At 40.7% G+C, this 19,891-nt stretch overlaps 1 protein-coding gene across 3 annotated transcripts in view; it reads right to left on the minus strand.

The window, feature by feature from the left end:
• The window catches only part of TMEM108 (transmembrane protein 108), a 181,766-nt gene that overhangs the window by 130,790 nt on the left and 31,085 nt on the right, over nucleotides 1–19,891 (minus strand). The gene's annotated exons all lie outside the window — the stretch shown is intronic.

Genomic DNA, 19,891 nt, shown 5'->3' on the forward strand with positions numbered 1-19,891 from the left:
CTAATTTTAATCTGTCTCCATCAGTTGCCATGCTTTGAACCAACAAGAAAATTCACGTACAGCTTGCAAAACCATGATTAATTGATTATGCGAAGTAAGTGTTCCTTCTGTCATTGGCAGATATAGCAGGGCTTGTCTCAGAATTCAGAAGCCATTAAGGGAGAAGTTTTATTGAAGCTGTCACACTGCAATATTCCAGAGGGTCTTTCCTAAGCTGCCATACAAAGCAAACAATAATAAAAACCAAAAAGATTGAGAGAGAGCTCAGCTATCACTGAACAAGGATTTTGCCTATTTTGTTTTCCATTGCAATTCACATAGAACACAAAGAAGGTGCTTGGAGAAAGGGAAACAGTCTCTCTCTCTCTCTCTCTCTCTCTCTCTCTCACTCTCTCTCTCTCTCTCTCTCTCTCTCTCTGTGTGTGTGTGTGTGTGTGTGTGTGTGTGTGTGTGTGTGTGTCCATCCCCTCTTGGTACTTGATGGACTGGTCCCTTGGAACCACATGTGGCAGTCAAGTGAAAAATACAGCAGCAATGAAGCAGCTTTAGTTTACACTAAGGATTTTATTAGCAGCTTAGCAGCCCCAGAGCTAAGCTCTGATGGAACAGACAATCTGTCTTCCTTGATGTTTCTTGGGAGCAAAGGAAACAGCAGGGGAACACATAAATCTAAGCAAGATTCATAAATAACTAGAGCCTCAGCCATAGGTCAAAGGGAAGGGTCATCAAAAGAATCTTTTCTAAAGTAAAAACCAAGCCCAGGTGTTAATCCTAATTGCACTAAATTAGACTGTCACAATCTGAGCATATGCTTGTAAACCTTTTGGGAACGGGGAAATGTCTCCTATTTTGTGGTTGCTATTCACCCTGAGCCCTTGAGACCAGGCTGACTCAAAATCAAGACCAGCCAATACAGTTCTGTATGTATGGAATTTAGGCCTGGGTGGGCCACTCTATTTCTAGTCTATATCAGTTTCTCAAGTGTTCAATAATAGGTTTGTTTGGGTAGGGGGCTTTCCAACGAGCAGTATAGAACAATATGGAGTCTTGGTGGACTGTTTAATTCCCGCCCCGCCCCCAGCTACAATTGTAATTCCAGAGAATTCAAATTACAATACAGTAACATACAACTTTAAAAACAAGCAAAAAAATAAAGTTAATAATCAGTATGAATACTCATTGCAATGGATGTGCCATCTTCAACCACAAATCCACAGACAGGCCGCGGACCACGTGAATGAAGGTTATGGACCACTGGGAACCCCTGATACAGAGGCATAAATCCTCAGCTCTCCCTTACCCAGGACTTTATTACCATTTGATGGTATGAAAAATCTAAAGCTCGGTAACAAAAAATAAGCATGAATCTGAGGGGTATGTTGTTGAGACCATCGTGGAACTTAAGAAGACTTCCTAAACTTCACAGTGAGCTTGAAAATTAACTGAGTCAGATCTGCCAGAGGATATAATAGTGAAAATAATGATTAAAAAAGCAGTATAAAGTGGTACTTCAGTTTTTGAACGTAATTCGTTCCGGAAGACTGTTGGAGTTCTGAAACATTCGAAAACCAAAAACTCAATACGGAAACTCAATACGGAAGCTGCGTTTCATGTTCAACTTCCAAGGCATGTTCAAAAACCGAAGCATTTACTTCCAGGTTTACAGTGTTCAAAAACTGAAATGTTCATCAACGGAGACGTTCGAAAACCGAGGTACCACTGTATTAGGGGAAATCATGCAGGTCAGGCAAAACTGCATTGAAATATGCCTATTAGGATAGATTTGCACTAAGGTGCTGATGAATTTTCATGAGGACTATGTTTTTAATGCAAACCGATTAGGAAATGTGGAAAACTGAACTTAAGAGTGGAAAAATGAGAAACTGAGAGAGAAGAGGGGGTTAAATTGCCTGGTACAAGATAAGCAAAGAGGCTGAAATTGTCTCTTCCACCACTACCTTTCCACATACAATGGAAAATGAGGGGAAGATAATGTGCAGGCCAGGTTATTGCCATGTGGTGAAGAGTAGAGAAGAGATTTCTGATGTTTCTAGCAAGGGAGAGAAGTCAATCAGGGCTCCATTCCTTCCTCTGTGGTCTGAGGTTTTCAGCAGTTGGGATGGTTGTCACTATTTTCCCTTTCCCCCTTGCTAGAAATTTCAGCAAAATGTTTTATTACTTGCCATAAGCAAAATAAGATATCTAGTGCTTCTGCTAAGAGGGGAGCATAGGCTGTGTCTGCTGGTAAATAAAAATGCTTCATGAGCCTTTGTGTGTTTTCCTTAATTCCACTGCATCTTCTTGGCATCCAGAAATCTATTTTAATCATCAGTGTGTTCCAGCACACACCAGTATATCTAAGCATTGGTGGCTGGCAGATACATTGCATTGTATTGGTCTTTCCTTCCTTCAATAATTTTATTAGCACGTAAACAAAACCATTATGAAAATATTGGTCGTTCAAGTATGATTATACACTCCCTTAAGACGCTCTCTGGCAAGGTAGTGTAGCGTCTATGCTCTGAGTGAATTCAGTGGGAATTGAATATGCTTCTTATTAGGCTGCTGTTAAGAAACAAACTACTCAGAGAATCACTTGGTTAATTAACTTAAGCACTGGGGATAATAAAAAGCTTCATTCAACCATTTTGAATGTACTCTTTCATGCACATTGCAACACTCTCCTCTTATTAGGGCTAAAGCTGAAGGAGGCAAAAAAATCAATAAGTAATGGGCTGGAGATGAGGAGGGAAATGAGAGCAACATGTATGATCCTTGATGGTGCAAAGAGAGTCATGTGTTGCACAGAAGCTCTTGTGAATGTGGCACATGCTAGAAAAGAGAATGGTGGCAACTGCACAGTCCAGTAGCACAAGGGAAAGGAAGGGAACTGTTGTACACAAACTGCACATGTAAGCAAGATGTTTGGCAAGGCTCCTCCAAGATTATTTGGAAGGGCTAACTAGACAATACTTGGTTCAGACAGGGATTGATGCTTTAAGTAACTTTCATTGGGAATGAAACCCCAGATTTGTTCCAACCCTATGATTATAAAGCCCTTGTACAGCAAGCCCTCTTAATCCATGTGCAGCTTTACACATCACTTCACGCTAGAGCTAGCACACAAAATAAAAGATCTCCTGAACAGGTTGCCCCATCCTTGTACCAGAAACCTTAATCCATTCTTACCAGTCGGTGCAGCCATAATTAAATCTGCCAGCTTTGTACTTGCCTTTGTTATGGAAAATTGCCAGGGAGATTACAATAGCCACAACACAACAACAGCAAAATTAAATTATCCATTGTTTGGGTCTCCTTTGAGCACACCCGCGCTATACTTGCCCAGACTGCAATGCAGAGAAAGAGCTTTTAGTACGATAACTTACTCCAGCATGATGAAAGGCACTGAAGTTTCATTACACACAAACAAGCAAATCCCTGCTTAGGATTCTGTACAGTGCATTGTTCTTTGCTGCTGTCACTACTTTCCGCCCCGGTGGGGTGCAGCTTCTGGCAGCTCTAAGAAGCAGACACTATAATTATTACATGTGAGTGAATAAGCGGCCTTAACTGTTGAAGCATTGCCCTCAAGAGCAATGCAGGACGGCTGAACGGGTCTGGAAAAAGATGTGAAATGGTTTATTTACAGGCTTGTTGAAGTTAAGAATTTACAGCAACTCAGTGCCAAGTTGGTTGATTTAACCTGCATCAGACAGATTGAAAACATCTGAGAACTGGTGTAGGAATGATTCAAATTGCTTTGGAAGGGGCACAATTTATCTCAGTAACCTCTGCACTTGAGCATAAAGGATGGCTGCATGTTGGACTGTCCTAGCTCAGGATTAACAAATCTGTCTATTTACCCATGATTCTATTCTTTAAAAACAAAAAACAAAAAACCTTCTGAAAATAGCCTATTTTGATAAATTAAAACTGCGTCCCAACATTTGGTGAACTGCAAAATCTGATTGATGGCTAGGTTCTGATCCACACATTAGTCGGAGAGGTACAGATCAGGTCATTCTGTAGAAGAGTTCACATAGGTGAAATTCCTCAAGCTCCCCTGGTGCTAGCCTGCCCTTTCCTTTTCTCTCGCTTCCCCTCCGCTGTGTTTGTCCATTCCAACTGGCACAAACAATGATTTATTTTGGTAAGCCTTATTCCCAGCTGGGTGGTTTTTCATGCAAATCCAAAGGGTGACACAGTGGTATTGGACTGTATTTTGTGATTATAATTTCTTTTAGAGATTAAAAGGACGATCTGCGCTACATTAAAAAACAACAGCCTAATCTGTCCACAGTGTGAATACTTCAGGAGCTCACAGCCCTGTTTCTTCCATATTGGGTTTGTTCGTATATACAGCTGCCCTTGCTCAAGCCACCATGATCATGCGAAGCAGAGCAGTGCCACCCCTCAAGTGAAGGCTCCAAAGGCCACAAATGGAAACTCTGGGTCAGTGCCACCAGCAAGCCCTGTGTGCTGCCCAAATGCTTATACAGGGACCGGGTTCATCTGAATTCGATTTATAGGGGTGGCAGAAAGCCAGTGTAGTTTTATTTCTCCAGCAACCAAAAAGGCAGAGAAAGAAAGCCATGCTGACAAAGCTCTGGGACAGCCTTTTTAGCAAAGAATAGCTTGCTGCTATGTCAGTGCACGGTTTATTTCTAATCTAGCAATAGTTTAAAGACATTTAGGGTCAGGTAGAAAGCAGTGGAAACCCTTCAAAACAAGAGCATGAAGGCTGAAGCAAGCTGTACGTGGACAAGGTGCTAGCAACATGGTCACTCAGTGAACAATTGTGGTATGGATAGCATGGGAATCTGAATTAATCCCTTGTGGGTCTTCCAAAATGGTGGCAATAAATCATCCATCCATGTACAGTGTGTGAATACTGAAACACAATTAAGAGGAAGGGAAGGAAAGAGATTGTACTCACTCAGGGCCTTCTATAGTAACACCTCCTGACTCACAGCAGGTGTGCCATTTTTGCAGGGCCATGGGAGCCGAGCCCCTCCCCCCAATTTTCACTAAGGGAGCTGGGCACCCTCAATATTCTGCAGCCAGTTGGGCCTTCCCACAGCTGCAACTTGGGCCCATCAGGCCTTTCGGAGAGTGCAACAGCCCCATCAGGCCTCATCCCATCGCATGATTTCACACACACACTGCGCCTCCCAATGTTGGGCAGAACGCAGCACGCCTGCACAGGAGAATAACTGGGAGATGAATTGCCCAACAAGCAAGTGAACAACTGGCTTAATACCCAACCAATCTGTTATGTTATTTCTAACAAAGATTCTGGAGGAAGCAAGCAGAGGATCTCATGCCATTGGAGGCCTCGGTTTTGGCCAAGGAAGATGAATTGAGGACTTTGGTTTCAAAGATATTAACAAAAGATGTCACAGGAAAGATTGCCATCCTTAGGGCAGTTTGGGATAGAGATGCAGGGAAGGAAATTCAATTTCCTAGTCAAAGAGTGAAACTGCTAGAAAGTGAAATTGCTGCAATCTGTCTCCATATACCAGAGAAAATAGCTTAAAAGCAATCCACATATGGTATTATATATACCCCAGTGAGATTAACATATATGCTAGTGTTGGAGGGGTTGTGGTCAGGAGATCGTTTATATTTAACTGCAGTTACACAGGCAGTGAGGTTTGGAGATAAGCAACTCAAGGAAATGAGCACTGTAAATGGGCAAACAACTGTTGAAAACTGGTATTACATTCATGGTTTTACTTAAAGCGGGATGGTAGAGTATTTAAGGGCTCAATTAGATTCATGATAGTTGATGCCAGACCTGTGGTAACACAACTGAGGAAGAGAAAATAGGTCTCCTACTTTAAATGTCTGGAACAGTAAACTTTGGGAAATCACCACTGTAGAGAAGCTTACATATCAAGCCCATGGTCAAGAAGAGACAAGTGAAACAGAACACATTTTCTGTCCTGAATGGAGTTGTTTTATTTTTCATATTAATAAGTACACTTTGAGCTCTGTATGCCACGATTTGGAAAAAATAATAATGATTCAAATGCCAGGAGAATTAATCTCAGCTGATGTTTTCCATGATGCTTTAAATCCCTTTGTTTAATGAATATGATTATGGTGATTGTTTTCTTCTGCACTGGACCCGTAATAAGAAAACAACAACATTATGTTACTTCAGCTGTCACAACATTGTAGTTGTCAAGCCTTTTTTTTTGGGGGGGGGGGTTATTTGTTTATATCAAAACACTTTTGAAAAAAGGGTATGAAGTATGAAAGCTGTAACAATAAAAATTAAAATATTTGTGTGTTTGTTTTTGTTGCCAAAAGTAACAGGGACAAATTTCAGAAAGAGAGATAAAGTAAACACAAGTTGCTTGGTGACTCATCAAACCAACTCAAACAGAATTACCCTGGTTCAGGAAAGCTGAACCGTAGGGTCACAACTAGGAAACTTCTCTGCCACTAAGAATAAATAAATAACAACACAAGGAAATATCCACCTCTTTTGCATCATATAAATGAATCCTTTCTCCCCCTAAAACCCAGATCCATATATGGGATGTTTTGCTGCACATTTTGGTGATCACTTGGTGGCTGAGAAGACACAGCTACTCTGCATTCTTATAGAAAAAAATTTGCCACTTGCTCCCTATCCGATTGTCAGCTAGACACAAGCTTATAATACATATATGTTATGCTGTCAAACCATCAGATGGATATGGACTGGCCATAAACTCATCACAGTATCACATGCGGCAGTTCAAACAGAATGGGACTTTTCTGCACCCAATAGTCCCTGCTTTTCTGTCATAAAGTAGTTCATTGGCCGTTCTCCAAGAGAAAGCCAAGCCTGCAGATTCAGCTTAGAGAAGTAGATCATGTGTTATAGGCTATGAAAACAGCTGGCAACTAAACATACTTACATAAAGGTAAAGGGACCCCTGACCATTAGGTCCAGTCGCGGACGACTCTGGGGTTGCGGCGCTCATCTCGCTTTATTGGCCGAAGGAGCCGGCGTACAGCTTCCGGGACATGTGGCCAGCATGACTAAGCCGCTTCTGGCGAACCAGAGCAGCACACAGAAACGCCGTTTACCTTCCCGCCGGAGTGGTACCTATTTATCTACTTGCACTTTGACGTGCTTTCAAACTGCTAGGTTGGCAGGAAAAACATACTTACATAATGTTTAGTAAAGCAATATAACATTCTCAAAGGGAAGAACTAGATTTAAAACAACACACCATGAAATCTGGAAAATCAAGACACCAAAGCAGAGGGGCAAACTGATACCAATGTACTATTAAAATAAGCTTGGGTGACGCACGGTTCAAAGTGACAAATTCCTGACAATAATGATAATAATAATAATTTATTTGTATGCTGCCCATCTGACTGGGTTGTCCCAGCCACTCTGGGCAGCTTCCAGCATATATAAAAACATAGTAAAACCTTTAAAAGCTTCCCTATACAGGGCTGCCTTCAGATGTTTCCTAAATGTTATATAATTACTCATCTCCTTAACATCTGATGGGAGGGCATTCCACAGGGTGGGAGCCACTACTGAGAAGGCCCTATAAAAGGAAGCTGAATTCAAAGCTTAGGGGTCACTATTGTAAAATATGTTTTAGGAGTGGCAAGCAGAAGGCTTTTCAGTAACCACTCTGAAAGAGCAGGAAGGTAGGTAAGGCAGAAGACACTCTCTCAAGTGTCCCAGACCCAGGTTATAAAGGGTTTTAAATGTAGGTACCAGCACCTTGAATTGGGCCTGGGAGGGGAGGGGAGACACAGGCAACTCATGGAGGTCATACAAAATAGTTTTTGTGTGTTATATGCTGCTGAATTCTGTACAGCATTTTCTGAACCACATTCAAGAATAGCACCATGTAGAGTGCTTTATAGTGGTCCAATGGGGAAGTTACCAAGGCATGCACAACAGTGAAAAGATCCCTTTTCCCAGGAAGGGTAGTAGGCAGATCACCCAAAACTAATAATGGTGAGAATGTGTTCAAGTCAAATGTGGACAATGAGTTCAAGAGCTAGATGGAAAACTTAAAAGTAATTTTCAACATGACTGAACTCTTATTTCAAATTATAAAGATGAACTTGAGAAAACTGTGGTGGCAGACCCCTACTTATACTGATGCATTTTCTTGCATTAATCTTGAATAATTCTCTTTGAGAAAAAAACAGTTTCAGAACATCTTATTTAAAAGGACTTTAAAAAATCTGTAATGAGATGCCCACAATTGCTTGCACCCAAGGCAGAAACCTTTAATAAAGGTCAATTAAATGGAATCATCATATTACATTTTTTGTCAGTTTAATTAAGCTCTATATGCTGGTTAGTTTCTGTAAAAAAAACAAAAACCAACCCTTAAACTTTTCTGTGAAAGAAGAGGATAATATTAAGGCTCTATTTCTACTTGACAACAAGAATCCAGTGCTTTTATCCAGATCTTTTCATGATACCTTCATATTCTAGCAATGCTCAATCTGAATGACTCATTTGATATATAAGCAGACAAACAATAGCAGCACTGAGGTTTTGCAGCCTTTCAAGGCAGACAGCTTCAACCCAAGCAAACAGAACGAATGACATAATGGGGGTAAGAATTAAACTTTTCTTTATAGGTTTTCTTATCCTACAGATGCTCAGCTTCTATCAACAAGAATTTGATGGCATTATTAAAAAATCGCAGGTGCCTGCAGAAAGCAGGCTATGAATGTCTCAAGGCAGCACTTACAGCTTTTGTAGCTGAGCCCAAATGAGCTTCTCGGCGAGGTGGTTGCCTCTCTGAGCAATAAAGCTGGCAGTAGGTTTGATGTAACAAACAACAAGACTGGGAAATCTCCTAGGCAATTCATGCTTAATTTAAGAATTTGGACTGGAGGCCCAACACATCTGCGTCCTTCAATTTAGAACTATAAAGACACTATAAAGAGGCACTCTGAAGAAATGAATAAATATTCTTTTAGGAATGAATAATAGGGCTGCCTGGTGTCCTGTACCCAACATCTTGATTTCTGGGAAATCACTGGATATTGTTAGTGTGTCACAATAGACAGCAATTGGCAGAGTAGAAGTTTGACAAGGCTTGGAGACAGAAATTGCTACAATAATTAATGCCACCTGCAGTGCTAGATGCAAAGATGTTTTCTGAGCTTCTGAAGGGGCAGGTGCCATTTTCCAGTTGAGAACTAGTAATATTGGAGAGCAGGCATGGTGTGGTGCCCTGCTGGTGTTGTTGGGACTCCAACTCCCATCAGTCTTAGGCACTGATCAGGGTTGAGAGGAGTTCTAGTCTAACAGCATCTACAGGTCCAAAGATTCCTGATTCTTCTTGCGGTGGATACATGGCTTGTGGAGGTCTGAGCCCCAATCCCTTCTCTGTGATATTAATTGCCTTAGGCAACTCACTGTCTCTCATGCTGGCCTAGAGGACCGTAACTATCAGTAAAGCATGCCACATTTTAAAGGTCTATTTAAGTATATTCTAATTAATTAAGTTTTCTACATCCCTCCTCCACACACACCTTGATGTATACACACTTGATGGAAAATCCCAATCTATTCTAAGAACTGAATGTCAACAATTCCCAAGCTATCCGGAACTACTCATAGGAACAGCAGCGTACCAATGAAGATATTTTCCCCGTATTGGGGGCCATCTGAATCTCCGATTATCCAAGCAGGAGGCAGAGCTGAATCATTACCACTATCTCGTTATTGCTCACCTGACAATAAAACTTAAAAAAAAAAATGTTCTCCTCTGATTTTATTTCCAGTCACCCTGACCTCAAAAGATTGTGGATGCTGAATGGTGGGGGATTCGTGACAAAGGGAAATATTTCTTCACACACGCCATAATTAAAAAATTGAACATTTTACCACAGAATGTGGTGATGGCCACCAAGTCATCTGGAAGTTTTTTCCACAGCATCATAGGGAACACACCACCTCCTCAATTTCTGCCTGTCACTTTGCTGTTAAAGGCACAGAATTCCTGGCTGGGGAAAATGTTGCGGTCCTCCACCTATTTGCCTGTAGTCTCCCAACATAACTTCCCTTATGGGAACTTCCTCTCACAAGCTGGCCTGAAGAAAAAGACTGCAAAATGGAACTGCATTGCAAAATATAAATCTTGTCTATAGCCTGACATCTTGCATGAGCTTCATGTGGAGAAAACGTCAACATCAGGGTGCCTTGGCGAGGTTCAGGACAACAGCTTATTAAACTTACTGACACTGGTATACAACCTACTCAAAAGAGAGACAAGAGTAGTATGTGGTGCATAATTATTTCATGATTTATGTGAGATTGAAATGGATGTGTTTCCTAGAGTAAGGGAGGTTTCTCTATGGCTGCATTAGTTAACTGTAAAATCACAAAGGACTGTGAGCCATTTTCATTTCATTTTCATTTTAATATGAATCTACCTGGGAACTGTAAGTTGCTAAGGGTGCTAGGAACTGTAGTTCTGAAGTCAGCATCTTAACAATCTTAACAATTCTCCATGGCTGTTAGTAGAAGACTAATGCTTTTACATGTATGGTATCTTTCACATGGATTTAAAAAAAAAAAACGAGCTGTGAGGGGGGAAATTGACCTCACTGATCAAATTTTTGGCTTGGACACTGGAATGGAAGGCAGGCAGATACAACTGCTTTGCAGGTTGGATTCAGCCTCCAGTGAGACATGCCCTTTCTAAGCTATTTTTGTCTGATGCAGGATGGAAGCAATCTGTGCCTGCTCTAGCTGATGAGCCAACCTGACAGCCAGCCTACAGAAAGATACTTCTCTTAGTTTTCTATATGGAGTCCCTGCTGTAGCCAAGCTCAAGCCTTTTGCCAGCTTTGGGTTTTGAAGGCTTGCAAGGTGACAGACTTAGCCTGAAGACACGCTACTCAAGTCAGCTCCAATAACCGAAGCGGGACTATAAATAGACCATTATGTCCATTGGCAGGTTTCCATGCTAAGAGATGCAAGAGATGGTTGTGGGCAAATCAACAGGTGGCACTCTTCCCTCAGAATATCTTAACGGTGTAGCACCGTGACAAAGGTATTAAGCTACAAGAAGTTCCTTCCAGCCTTTGGAAATAGAATTGTTATGTTTGGTCAGGTAACCTTCTGATCACAACATCCATGGCTTAATAAAAACATTAATCTACCCAGGCGGATTCATGTGAATGCAGTAACATTATTGACTTGCCACCTACGAAGGGCACATATGTTTTCTGTATGAACATCCTCTTTGTGTAGAAAAATGTGTGTCTATCATAAGTGTCTGAAGTGCAGTGCAAGTGTTTTTCACACTACAACTCTATGGGATCAAGTAGATGCATAGTAGTGGTAGAAAGACTACAGTGGTACCTCGGGTTAAGTACTTAATTCGTTCCGGATGTCCGTTCTTAACCTGAAACTGTTTTTAACCTGAAGCACCACTTTAGCTAATGGGGCCTCCTGTTTAGGACCAGATTACCTGAAAGATTGCCCCCTCCTGCATATAACTTCCTGAACATTAAGATCTTCTTTAGATGCCCTGTTCTAGGTTCACATATCAAGCAAAGTAGAGCAGGTGGATATCAAGAAGAGGGCCTTTTCAGTGGTGGCACCTCAACTACGGAGAAACCTCCTTGGAGATTTGCCTGGCACCTTTTATATGGTATTTTCAGTAACAAGTAAAGTCTTTATCCATTTAAGTTTTTTGTTTTAAATCTGGGGTGGCAAGAATTTTGAGTTGTGCTTATTTTGTTTATTTGTGTTGACTACATAACACGCACAATGCCCTGGTCATAACACAGCCTGCTGGAAGAAAAGAAGCATCACCAATCTGGGAGAGCAATATGTTTTCCTCAATAGCCTAAGCATTCATATGCTACTTTTTCCCTCATTTCATCAATCTGTTCATTGCTTGCACAAATGATACTTCAACCAGAAAAAGAAAAAGAAAACCAAAACGAAGGATTCAGTCTAAAAGGGAAAAGGGGTGGGGGGTAAAACAAACAGATATGTATGAAAAACTTCCCTTCAAGTAAAGCAAATAGCTATTTTAGCTCTTAGAAGCATTGTATTACACATTCCATCATAAGCTTGATTCACTGTGCAAAACAATCATTACTCCTTAGAGAAAGGTGCCAAGAGGTTAGCACCCAGTGGAGATAAAACCCAAGGAATGAATTTATTAGAGATTTCTCCCAGCCTGCATACTGCCACTTTATGGCATGCCTAGTGAATTACACAACAGTGCTGCATTGAACTACCAACTACTCTTTTGTGGAATAAGTATACAATGGTGCAGTTGACCCTGGACTTAATGTTTCTGCAGGGTTCTTTGCATAGTAACGCATACTTCACTTAACAATAAAATGTGATAAGCCAGACCTGGAGAATTTGGGGGGGGGGCTCCTGCTCAATCTGCTGAGTGGAGCTCTGGACTTTAGGTCAAAAGTCCAGTCCTGAAAGTACCGTTCAAGTATACCAAAAGAATATAGCCAACCTTGTGGCGTAATCAAGAATCACAATGAAAAAGCAATGAAGCAATTTTTGTTGATGCTGTTGTCTGCAGGGTAGCCACATGGCCAATACAGTGCAAACAACAGCAGTATAGCACAGTAGTTTAATGTGAAAAGTCAAAGCTCTAATATTTCTCTAAGTAAGAACACCCTTTTTAGAAATTTATTCCTTCAATGTCATTCTACCTACAAGGGACCTGTGTTCAGTGAATCACTCAAAGTTTTCACTTATTAAAAATGAGGCCAGTTACAAAGCATTGCCCTCACCCAGAACACTTGCACTGGATTTTTGAAACAACCAGCAAAATGATCAAGGAAATGAGGGGTGCCTTTTGAGACTGCTAAAAACGTTAATGAAATGCACTCCCCTCCCCATTTGGGCTCTGTCTGAATTAATAGTAATTAATGCAGTTTGGGTGAACTGAAGTACTGTAATAATTAATTAATCTGGCTTGTTGACATTTAGAAGTTATTCTGAATACATATCTTTGTTGAAAGTGATGTTAAAGAGCCTTAACCACTGGCTTTTGTTTTTTAAATAGAAACAGATGTAATCTTTGATTTGTCTCTAGAGTGCAATTTGTGAAGAAAAGCAGACACCCAGGGTTAATAACTGCGTAACTGCGGTGTCTGGTATTTAAAGAATTGATTTTGAACTATTTTTATTTGACAGCAAACTATAAGAGCGTTCTATTTAAGTTACGCAACACAGTACAAAATGAACTTAAGTCAATGCACTGCTCACGTCCAAGCCTTTCACATTTAGTGATAAACACGTAGGCCTTGATCCAGAGATCCTTACCCACCCAGTAGCAGACCGAACATATGTTGGTGCATGTCAGCCTTTGTGCCTTGCCAAATGGATGGATGTCAACTTTGGGTGAGAAACAGGGAAGTTGCTAACAGTATTCTGCTCCCACCCAGGACTTTCCCAAGAGGCAATTGACAATATGGGCAGCAGATGTGCTTTTGATTCAGCTCTTGTCAAGCTATGAGTGAGCATGTCTTCAGGGATGGCTCAGTCGGTACAGCAGGAGAGTCTTCATCTCAGGGCCATGGGTTCAAGCCCCACAATGGACAAAAGATTCCTGCATTGCAAGGGGTTGGACTACATGATCCTTGTGGTGCCTCCCAACTCCACAATTCTATGATTCTCTATCCAAGCCTGGAAGTTGTTTTCCTTCTCCAAGGAACATGTGTTAACATCCATGCCTCTGAATAAGAAGGGGATTGCACAGAGAGGCTCTTCCCATCCATTCCATGTATGGACTGCCCTTGTTGGTTTACAATGGCCATATTTGCATTTAAGTAATGTTTCCACATGGACTGCAAGAAGATCAAACCTATCCATTCTTAAGGAAATCAGCCCTGAGTGCTCACTGGAAGGACAGATCCTGAAGCTGAGGCTCCAATACTTTGGCCACCTCATGAGAAGAGAAGACTCCCTGGAAAAGACCCTGAGGTTGGGAAAGATGGAGGGCACAAGGAGAAGGGGACGACAGAGGACGAGATGGTTGGACAGTGTTCTCGAAGCTACCAGCATGAGTTTGAGCAAACTGCGGGAGGCAGTGAAATACAGGAGGGCCTGGCGTGCTCTGGTCCATGGGGTCACGAAGAGTCGGACACGACTAAACGACTAAACAACAACAAATGTTTCCACAATCTTCCTTCGAAACTCTGTTCTTTCTGATCTATAGAATTCTGGGCACTATGGTTTACTAAGGGTTGCTGGGAATTGTAACTGTGAGGGGTAAACTGCACTGCTCAGAATTCTTTGAGGGAGGGAATGTGTTTCAAATGTGCTTTAAAGGTATTGTGTGCATACAGCCTAGAAGTACAATAAAAAAGGGAAGTCCTATTGAGGCCTGCTCTTGCTGAACTATCGCCTGGCAGCAGCTGTTCCGTCAGACTGCCTCAATGGAAAAGATAGGAAGGACAATCCAGGTGAGAGACTACCTCCATCAGGTGCCTCATGCCCCTGGATTGTTTCTATGCCAGCTGGTCATTATAAGAACTCTTTAAGAATCAGTGCTCGAGTTTGTTTTCATCCGCTCTTCCCTCTCTGTCTCCTTTTCCTTGTGTTTCATGCTTTTTAGATTGCAAACCTGCAGGCAAGGGTCACCTTGTTTTAATTGATTTTGTGTAAGCTACCCTTGGAGCCTTTTTGGCTGAAGAATGGGGTACAAATGGTTGAAATAAATAAAAAGTAAGCCAAATACTCCCATGTAAGTATCTACAGAATTGCAGCCACAACTGGAGTAAGTCAATGGTGCTTTTTCTGAGTAGATATATAAAGGATTGCTCCGTTAAAATATCCTATCTGCAATCGGTTAACTCCTGTAATCATTATATCAGTTTTGGAAAGCGCAATTAGTGAAGCATATATAAATAAAAGAAAACAAATTAAGCCACATGGAGACCAAAGTAAATGTTAAAATCTTCAATGTAGCAGTTTTAGATTTGATTTTCATTTTATATTATGGAAATTATTTTTAGATTATGTATTAAATAATTTGCTTAAGCCTGTCAGAATCTGTTCAAACTAGTAAACAATTTTCTTTAAGGGAGTTTGACCTTCATAGATTCAGAACAGATCTTTTCATTTAATAATTTTAATTTTTTTAAAAAAAGTCTGGTGTGTAAAATTAACATCTTGGTGGTTTTATTTATTGCTGGTAAAATTAAAGACAAATCTATTTGCAAAACAGGTCACAAAGATACAATCAAACACTACTTACACTATGTTATGGTCTTCTTTTTCTTCTCTCTCTTTAGATCTGCTCACATACTTTATTAGGCCTCTGCTTCTCAAAAATGCAGCAAATTCTTTGCTGGGGATTTAAATCTCAGCTAAACAAACTTAACTGATGCTGAGCTGACTTAGCAACCCTTGGAGCAGATCACAGCTATTCACCAGTTTAAGCTTGGAATGCAAGACATGCAAGGCTGTGTTTTATTTAATTTAAACACTTCTGCTCCTAATCTGGAACAGAACAAAGAAAAATGTTCCCAGTGGAGAGCTCCTCTGCCAAGCCTCATGCAATTCTCTCTTGGGCACATCTGCCTTCAAGGTAGAAAATCAAAGAGTTGGAAGGTAGGAATGGTGGAATAATGCGATTCAGTTTGCGTGTAAACCCTAAACTATCTATTTTGCATGTTCTGAAACAATATAGAGGACTGAAACACAGATCTCCTTCGAAATTCACACTTAAGACAAATTTAACAATGCAGTTCTCTAAACATTTGAAAAAATGCACCTGGAGTGGGAAATGTGAGTATAAATGAATATATTCATGAAAATAACATACAAAATATACCGTATTTTTTGCACCATAACACTCACTTTTTTCCTCCTAGAAAGCAAGGGGAAATGTCTGTGCGTGTTATGGAGGAAATGCCTACGGGTGGCATGCCTACGGATTTTCCTCCTCTAAAAACTACGTGCGTGTTATGGTCGGGTGCGTGTTATAGAGCGAAAAATACGGTACATTATATTCGGAGAAACTACTTGCAAAATGTGTACGTTAGTCTGTTCCACCTTCCGCACACGAGTAACATAAAGGAAAAAAATTGTTAACATTTCTTTTAAAATAACACAGCAATTTTGTCCTTTGCAAAAGAATAAAGAAGGCTCCGTTGTCACCAGATGTAATTATATAATGATGCAATGCCTGTTCCCCAACTGCTATGAGACTCGGATACTATGCACAGGGACAGGGAACTTAATGAATCTCAGCTAAGCATCACTAGCTGCCATTGAGCAGCCCAACTTGTGCAAATTAATCCTTTAAATGCCCCTGGACAGGCAGCATATGCCCAGCAAATTGTAACTCACAACTATGTAGCCACTGGACAGGCCATTCCAGCTGCTCCTGGTGACCATGTTGAAAAGGAATCAAGTACATGCCAAACGAAGCAGCCCCAGCAAGGCCTACAGAGGGGTTGATACCACATGACCTCTGACACCTCTTGCATCTCACTTACTGCAGATTCCTGCATCTTCTGCTGCATGTGAAAGAATCTGGTCTATGTTCGGTAATGGTCATACCAAATTAAGAAACAAACTGACCTGTGAATGGGTAGAAAAGCTTGTTTCAATCTGTGCAAACCTAAAGTTTTTAGAAGTCCATGAGAAAAATGACAAAGAGGAAGAAGAAATAGAAACTGATATCAGTAGTTCAGAAAATTAGATAGAATAAACTGCATGTATATGTTGTGTTGTATGTATATATTCCTTTTTAAAAAAAAGCACTACTCAAAGGGTAGACCTTCTATGGAGCTTAAATATTGAGGTGGACCTTAACTTTATTTGCTGTTGGTGCTAAGGGGCAAATCTGATTATTATTTATGTTGATGGTTTTGTGGGGTCAGAAATGATTATTGATCCTGTTTTTATATAGAATAACCAGCTACGATATATTCACTTCTGTATAAATTGTGCTTGCTAAATGTAATGCTGTCTCTGTTTCCCTGTTGGAGAATCTATCAAGAGTGTTATGCTAAGGAAAGCAGTTTGCAGTCAATCAATCTGGTCTTTTGAAGTTGAATCTCTCCTTTGTCTTCTTATTCAGCTCAATAAAATTGTCTTGGATTCTCTCTGTTTTTGGCATTTATTGACTTTCTATGGCAAAGACAGTTCAGGGTTTGAAAGGAGACCTGACAGTTTCTTGCTTTTTTTGTTGTTGCTGCTTTTGAGGGATAGTTACCTATTTTATTGCAAGCATAATACTTTTTATCTACACTGTGTTTCACACAATTTGTAAAACTACTCCTCACTGAACTTTTTTTCAATGTTTCCAAAATTTCCATTTTTTTTCTGGAAAAAACAGGAGGAAACGTTTTTTCCTCATAATTTCACATCTCTAGTTGGTAGTCTGGGACATAGCAGGGATGGGCAAATAAAATTTCCTCTCAATTCTGGCACATAAGTTCTTATGAAAACCTATCAGCATTTTAGTGTCAATTTCTTTCAATATACATATTTTTGTATGCAGTTTTGCCTAAGGCACTTTTTTGCAAAATTTCCCCCTAATGTAATGCATTTTTCCACCAATATGTACACTTTTGTACACAATCCCTTTCTTCAAATGACTTTTAGGGTATGGAAGAGATGGTGTTCACACTTAGCTCTGCCTACATCCCCTTTAATTCCTATATTGAACCACCCATCCTTCTGCCTTACAGATAAGTATGTACAATATAAACTATGGAAGGCATAGTTTATATAGTTTTTCTATAGGGCATGGGTGGGCAAACTAAGGCCTGGGGGCCAGATCCGGCCCGGGAATCAGTGTGTTTTTGCATGAGTAGAATGTGTGCTTTTATTTAAAATGCATTTGTGGGTTATTTGTGGGGCATAGGAATTCGTTCATTATTTTTAAAAAATAGCCCAGCACCCCACAAGGTCTGAGGGACAGTGGACTGGCCCCCTGCTGAAAACCCTGGTGTAGGGTTTTATCTGGGGGTTTTTTTTTCATTCAGATTAAAGCAGCAGGCAATTCAAAAACTATTCATAACATCACTTGGGAATCAATATCCCATATCTATATAGAATCTGGACTGCAGTGTCACAAATCAAGGAGAATCAAATGGTTTCCACTACAGTACACGGCATGTCATCTAGCTTTGCAATTATTTGCCGTAACCCTGGAGCAAGATTCTCAGATACTTCAGAAGACTACAAATTTAAAACAGTGAAGCACTGGGACTCCTGGTGGGGCTGAACAAGAATGAACAGCACATGCTTTATATCTCTCTGATAGTTTGAATGTGCCTTGCAGTGGCTACATTCTTCCTTCTCTGTGCCAGAGCATCTGATTTGCTTGAAGAAGATCCTGGTTCAATAATAATAATAATAATAATAATAATTTATTATTTATACCCCGCCCATCTGGCTGGGCCTCCCCAGCCACTCTGGGCGGCTTCCATAAAAACCAAAAATACAGTAAAATCACACGTTAAAAACTTCCCTGAACAGGGCTGCCTTAAGATGTCTTCTGAATGTCAGGTAGTTGTTTATTGCTTTGACATCTGCTGGAAGGGCGTTAGATAATGACTGTAACTTCCAGGTAGGGTTGGACCATCCCCTGTCTGAAACCCTGGAGAGCTGCTACCAGTCACCTTAGATAATACTGAGCTAGATGGATCAATGATAAGCGTGCAGCAGGCAGCTTCTTACGCTCCTATGAGTAATTCCTACTGAACCAAACACAAGTGGCAGGTCCTGCTGTAGGAGAATGCTGCCATGGAACGCTCTGTCTTTGGTCTTAGCTGACTTCATGTAACACTTTTTGGGGGGGTGAGCTCTTCCAACTGCATTTATTACAAATATTTCATTTTAGTTGTAGCCAAGACTGTGTCCTGCACTGAAAGAAATACTGTTTTCTCTGTTTCTTTTAAATGCCCTCTCAGCTTACTTTTCACACGGGCAGTTAACTTTCATATAATTCATCGTTAGAACATGGCCACAGAAATCTCTGCAGCCCCAGCCATTACAAAAAGAATGGATTATATATTTTCGGGTGTTTTTTCTTTAGCTTTTCTGTTATCTGAAGAACTCTGCCATCTCACTGGCACCATTAAATCTTTAGAAGACATCTGAAGGCAGCCCTGTATTGGGAAGTTTTAAATGTTTGGCATTTCATTATGTTTTTATATGTATTGGAGCTGCCCAGAGTGGCTGGGACAACCCAGCCAGATGGACGGGTCATAAATAAAATGATTATTATGATTAAGCTGACGATGAAATAGAAATGATGTGAAATAAGTTTCTTACCACAAATAATCAGTACTCATTAAACGTTACTCATTATCAGTACTCATTAAATTTTATAAAATATGCATATTTAAAGACTATGGGTACAAAGCTATGCACACTAACCTGGGACATGGAAGGAAACTCCATTGAAAACTACTGGATTTATTTTTTTTAAATGTACAGAAATGTGCTACACATTTCAACATGTTCAATGGGGTTTACTTGCAGGTCAGCTTGCGAAGGATTGTAGCCCAATCACCAGTCTAGCTGCCACATTCTGGATTAGTTGCAGTTTCTGAGTCACCTTCAAAGGTAGCTCCATGCAGAATGTACTGCAGTAGTCCAAGTGGGAGATTACCAGCATAAGTACCACTCTGGCGGGACAGTTTGTGGGCAGGTAGGGTCTCAGCCAGCATACCAGATGGAGCTGGTAGACAGCTGCCCTGGATACAGAATTGACCTGCGCCTCCATGGACAGCTGTGAGTCCAAAATGACTCCCAGGCTAAGCACCTGGTCCTTCAGGGGCAGTTACCCTATTCAGGACCAGGGGGTTCCCCATACTCACCTACCTTGTCCCCCCAAAACAGTACTTCTGTCTTGTTTGGATTATTAAATCTACTCAATGTGCCCCT

Source organism: Podarcis melisellensis, assembly GCF_964234715.1.
Source record: "Podarcis melisellensis genome assembly, chromosome: 12".
NCBI classification, from domain to species: domain Eukaryota; kingdom Metazoa; phylum Chordata; class Lepidosauria; order Squamata; family Lacertidae; genus Podarcis; species Podarcis melisellensis.